Here is a 6210-nt window from a genome sequence, read left to right as displayed (position 1 = left end):
TTACTAAAAATCCCATTTTGTGGGGAGAGATTGCCATGGTTTTTAGTAATGTTGCCACATTTCTCAAGAAAACATTTTAATCCTAAAGATTTAGTTTTACAACCAGTGCAACAACATTATGAGCAATCCTCCAAATTGAATAACATAACTAACATTTGAAATATAGTCTTCCCAATCAACTTCTGGCATGACAGCGTAAAGAGCTCTGCTATCTCACTTCTCAGTGAAACTGGTGAAAATTCTAGAAAAATGACTCAGACCCTCTGGAAATGATCCTAAGGGCAAATAGCAAAAGAAGAAACATCTCTTCAAGTAAGAGTTGTAAAAATTTGGTAAGAAAGGCAAGGGTCTGTGGTATTTTATCCAAGACTCCCAAGTCCCAGCTTAGCGAGACAGTCTCCATTTTAGACAGCTGCAGCCAAGAATACAGAGCTCTCTCTGCACCCAGCTTCCACTAGAAGGTGTGCTTTCTTTCTTTCATTGTGGTAAAACCTGAATAATATTTATAATTTTAACCATATATAAGTGTATAAGTCAGGGACATGAAATACACTCACAGTGTTGTATAACCACCACTCTTATCCATACCCGGAACTTTTTCATTATCCCCAGTAAGAAATTTGTGCCCATTCAGGGAGGGGAACATCACACACTGGGGCCTGTTGGGGTGTGGGGGGCTGCTTGGCAGGCTGAGGCAGGAGAATGGCTTGAACCAAGGAATTCCAGGCTACAGTGAGCTGTGATCCCACCACTGCACTCCAACCTCGGCAATAGAGCAAGATCCGGTATCTAAAAAAGCAAGAAAGAAAAAGAAAAATTAGTGTTGGTGGCTCTAGAGAAGCAGGAATCAAGAAATGTTGAGGTTTCAAGACTATTTTTCTGCAAGTGACAGCCAGAAATGTGTTGCGTTTTTTATTGTCAGATTTGGACAAGAAACTATGAAGAGATCATTTGGGAAGAAACTGAGAATTACAAAATTAATTTCTGAGGGAAAAAAAAGGAAATAAAAGTAGTTTGATATGATGGGATTCTCAGGAGGAAAGAAAAGTTTAGGGAGTTAGGCCCAATTCAGTAGATACTTAAATAACAAAAGGAAGACTGAATTAAACACAAACCAAAAAAAGATCTTTCTGTCCTTTCTTTCTTTGCTTTCTTTCTTTCTTTTCTTTTTCTTTCAGTTTCCCTTTTACTTTCGCTTTCTCTTTTCTTTCTTTCTTTCTCTTTTCTCCATTCCTCCCTTCCTCCCTTCCTCCCTTCTTCCCTTCCTCTCCTTCTCTTCTTCTCTCTTTCTCTCTTTCTTTCTTTCTTTCAACAGGGTCTTGCTCTGTTGCCCAAGCTGGAAGGCAATTATGTGATGGCTCACTGTAACCTCATGGCTCATCGTAACCTCAACCTCCTGGGCTCAAGCAATCCTCCTGCCTTAGCCTCCCAAGTAGCTTGGACCATTGGTACATACCACCACACCACACCCTGCTAATTTTTTAAAAATTATTTTTATTTTTTGTAGAGATGAGATCTTGTTATGTTACCCAGGCTGGTCTCAAACTTGTTATCTCAAGCAATCCATCCACCTTGGCCGCCCAAAATGCTCAGATTACAGGTGTGAGTCACCATGCCTGGCCAGGATAATTTTTCTTTAGGAAAGATTTAGTTAGTATCTATGTAACCGAGAACATAATGACATAAATTGATTAGAAAGCAATTCCTTGAGTTCCAAATGGCTAAGGAGAGTGTTTAATGGTCTTGTATAAGATCGTATACTCATATTTCAGAAAATCTGTTTTTTTCTCTTTTCAGGCAGAAATTGACTCCTCCCACCAAAATGAATTTAAAATATCTTCTGCTCTCCAAAGTCAAGAATGTTGATCCTAATAGAACTGCCAGACAGGGTGTTCCAATTAGGCCTAGAACCAATGCACCATAGAACCACAGCCAGCTAAGATATATTACAAAGAACATAAGCTTTCCATAGAAATCAGTTAAGAAAGATTCAGCATTCAATGGCTATTCTTTGTACTTGACTGTAGATTCTAAAATGTGTTAACACAAACCCTGAACTAGGAAGCAAACGTCCCAGTACATAAACTTGAGGAAAAGGGGAATTATTCTGTACCAGCATAGATTATTTCCTAAGTAAAAATTAATGCCAGTTTCTTCAGGAGAAATATGTGGGGACTCATAACCAGTGTATGTGTATTTTATGGTTAGTTGTATTCAGGTTTGTGAGGCAAACTATAGATACTTCACATTGGGCATACTAGGTTTAGTCATTCTTAGCAAATTCTTTTGCCATTGTTATAAAGTCCCTGTATAAATAAGAATTAACATATTCTTTCAGGTGGTTGGTGTCTGGAGTAGACTTTACCTGAGCATTATAATTAAGAATCTGGCATCCAGAATCTTATATAAAATTGTATTAATGAAACATGCAACATAATTTATCTTCAAAAAGATTATTTGAAGGAACTTTCAGAAGCCACTGGCAGATATCTTTAAAAGATATTTAAATGTCAGAAATCAGAGTAGAAAACATACTTTTAAAAAAGCATTTTTCTTATGTTTTGTTTCGTTTTTTGTCTCAGGCCAAAAACTAATTGGCAGGATCTTGCAGCCATATGATCAAAGATTCATTATTATTATATATATATGTTGTCCAGAAATAAGATAGTTTCTACAGGTGATATAATTTTGTAGTTAATCAAGAGATATTGCAATGGTACAAATAACCAGTTAAGATACTGAACAAATTGATGTGTAGACAGAACAAGAAATCAGAAACACTATGTAGAAGCAGAAATAATGCATTTGTCTGGAATTCTTTCCAGGAAACAGGGAGAGGGAAGAGATGCTATCACAACTGGCAGATGATTATTCATTTGTGATATATGTTGAGTTAGGATGCATTTAAGCATGGGTTATCTCATGTTTAAATTTGTCAAAGCATGGAGAATGTGTAGTACATACAATAGCATATATTTTAGCATCTCAAGTGATCCTTGGAACAAAGTTGAGAGTGCTATATACATGTCTACCCAGAGTCTGAAGCCACTACAAAGGGGAATAGACACATCAGTTTTTACACAACAGCTGCCACCATCAGTAATCACTAGAAAAGGAAAAGGGGATAAATTTGAACATTTGCTCTAGAACTTCTGGCTGCTCATGGCTTCCACCAGTCCTGAGAACATGAAATAGCTTTCTGGAGGGAGAGGGAGATGTTGAAGTGCAAAAGGAATAGAGTAGCTCTTCGATAGGGAATGAGTGGTGAGGTTAGGACCCTCTCAGCCCAGTGCCCAGCGCCCTAGGGGAGGAGGCACATTCGCATCCAGGGAGCAACAGATGGAGCAAGACACAGCAAGAGAAACTGCAGGGACCAGGCTGTGGAGGAGAGGCGGCTTAAGCAATACTCACAGACCATTCCCTGGGCCTGGCCCCACTAAGCCTTCCAAAATTGAGAATCCTGCCTTGGGCGAGATCTGCTAGCCTCAGAACAACATGTTGCCAGGGTAGAGGCAGTGAAGCAGGCAGCAGAACTGTCACCATGGCTGCAGGGGCAGCTCTAGAACTAGGAGCTATGAAATCAACCAGGAATGTAAGCCTGGTTTATGAAAAGTACGTGCAATTATGATGGTTAATTGAACTGATTGCTAAAACCAGGATAGTTTGTCAAGCCCCTTCTCCTAGTTGTCAGCTGGGAAACCAGAGGGACTATTGGTTAGGGAGTGTCAGAGAATCTAGGATTCCAACAACTGGTGCATGTTCTCAGAGTAATAATGCTTCATGGTTTGTGGTAGGAAATGAGTTACCTGCATTGTTATTTTGCTTTATCTAACTCACATTAGTGGCCTATGAAATATCAGTGTCACAAAAAAATTTAGTAGCACTCTACAGTTTAAAAGCATTTGCTCGTTTAATGGATGGGGAAAATTTCTGAGAATTCATAAAAATGGTGTGTGTGCATGTCTGAATGAGTGGCTGAGGGTAGGTGCCTTGCATGCGTGTGTTATGGGGAGGGAAGGACAATGGCATGAAACCAAGCAGATGGAGAACAGACTAGATATATATATTAGATGTTTTAGAACATTATCCTTCCACTAGTAAATGGAGTAGTGTGGGTTAAAGCAAGTCCCAGTGAAAGCGTTCTGCCCAGAAACACAACTCAAAAGGTGAAGGTTGAGGATTTAAGAAAAGACATGGAGACGGAGTGGGAATTAAAACTTCATAAGCCCAGAAAACAATGAGCAAGATAAGAGAGTGATTAATATAAAAGTAAAATGAGTTAATGTATATTGAACATCTTTCAGATACTTGTGAAGTAAAAGAGCTATCAAATTGTAAGGTGTCATTGAACATTAGGAACTTTATCTTTATTCACCTGTTTTATGTGTTTCTTAATTAACAGAAAATATAAAATTTGCTACCCTGAAAAAAAATGACAGCATTAGCTCTGAAAAGGAGTCCTGCCAATTTCTGCAACCTGTGCTCCGACTGTCTATTCCATCCACACATTAGGAATGAGCAAGTAGCTCACTCAAGTAGTAGGAAGCTTCTTTTTCCAGCAGGATGGTTTGTATCACAAGTCATTTGGGGGAAGTTTTGACAAAATAAGTTATTTTGTAGCCTATAAGGTATAATACCGGGGAGTTTAAATGTATTTTTTTTTTCTGGATAAAAGTAACATTCACATGATTTAGCTGATATTTTCCCCAAATTGGGAAGTATCCTAGACATGAATATTTGATATCGAATACGGTGATTTTGCCTGAATTCCCCTATATGTGATCTCCAGCTCTTTCTACAAACCACACCATTTCCCTTGAACAGCAGATAACACTGATTTTTGTTGTTACTTAAACATTACAATCAGAAGAAGTATATTTTTTAAATACCTGGCTTTGAACAAATTCTCATTTTATATGTAATATCTACTGCTATCCAGAGTGGACTTAAAGCATAAAGAATTTTTCTTTCAACTTCATTCCCAAGTGACATCTTTCCCAACATATTCATGTATACAAACCACATTAAAATATAGATAGCAAAGCATTCTCTAAGCAGTTCCAAATTTTTTGATATTTTATTTTCCCCAGGCTAACATCTGAGCTGCCATATGTTTTGAATTTTTTGAACTCATGGAGATTTTGTAGCAAGTCACAAACCTGCATGGTCTGAAAGCACATGACTGCATCACTTCTCAGCCTTTTGGCTAAGATCAAGTGCAGTATTTGTTTTTATCAGTTTAAAGCATATGACTGGAAAATCTCCAACATCAGAAATTAGGGGCTAATGATACATATGCTAGAAAATGGATACAAATTAAATCCAAAGCTAAATGATTCTTTTCAAATCATACCAAAATTTTTTTTAATTTTCTATTATTACCCTAGCATCTAAACAAAAAAAAATTTTAGACCTCAGTAACTTGTGATCAGAATATCTCAGTTGATTTGTATTTCTTAAATGAGAAAGTTTCTCAGAAGATTCTTACCTATGCTTTCATTTCTGGATACAAAAATGAATAAAATCCTAGGTAAAATAAATAATTCCAACTCCCTCATGATACTGAGAAATATAGTTATTGCTTTACTTAAGATTAAAAAAAAAAAAAAAACCAGAAAAAAAAAAAACTGTCATTGGCAGAGCCAGCAAACTCAAATTTCTGTATACCCGGTCTCCTGCTCTTTCCACAAGCCATACTCTTCCCATTGAACAAGACATAGCAGATAGCACTTGGAGTTTTGCATTTGGTTTAAAAGGAATATTGACAATAAAGTGTTTTCAAAGGTGGGAAAATAGGAAAGTTAAAAAGCGTAGAACTTACACAATATGTTAAAAAAAAAAAAACTGGGGGATTGAGGAAGGGTATTATATAATACAGAGAAGAAAAGGCTAAAAAAAATTGGCCCTTTTCAAATATTTAAGGGACTCTTGTAGTAGAATAAATATTCTTTGCTTATGCTTTTATAGGTGTGGTTTCAGAAGGCTGAACCAGTACCGTTGAATTAGGGTTGTTATTGGGGGAGAAATAGATTTCAACTATGAAGAATTATACAAAAAAGATTTTCCTGTATTTTTCTTATAAAATTTATTGATGAATAATTTAGGTATAATAAAATTTTAAAATATTTAAATATTTTAAATATTTAAATATTAAAAAGGCACATTTAATGAGTTCTAATAGTTATATATATCTGTGAAATCACCACCTTA

General features: G+C 36.6%; 1 pseudogene; it reads left to right on the top strand.

The window, feature by feature from the left end:
• Positions 1-5186: 5186 nt before the first annotated feature.
• On the top strand, positions 5187-5342 carry LOC119626522 (U2 spliceosomal RNA; annotated as a pseudogene).
• The last annotated feature ends 868 nt before the right edge of the window (positions 5343-6210 follow it).

Source organism: Chlorocebus sabaeus, chromosome 20, assembly GCF_047675955.1.
Source record: "Chlorocebus sabaeus isolate Y175 chromosome 20, mChlSab1.0.hap1, whole genome shotgun sequence".
NCBI classification, from domain to species: Eukaryota; Metazoa; Chordata; class Mammalia; order Primates; family Cercopithecidae; genus Chlorocebus; species Chlorocebus sabaeus.
This window is presented reverse-complemented; position numbering and strand designations above follow the sequence as displayed.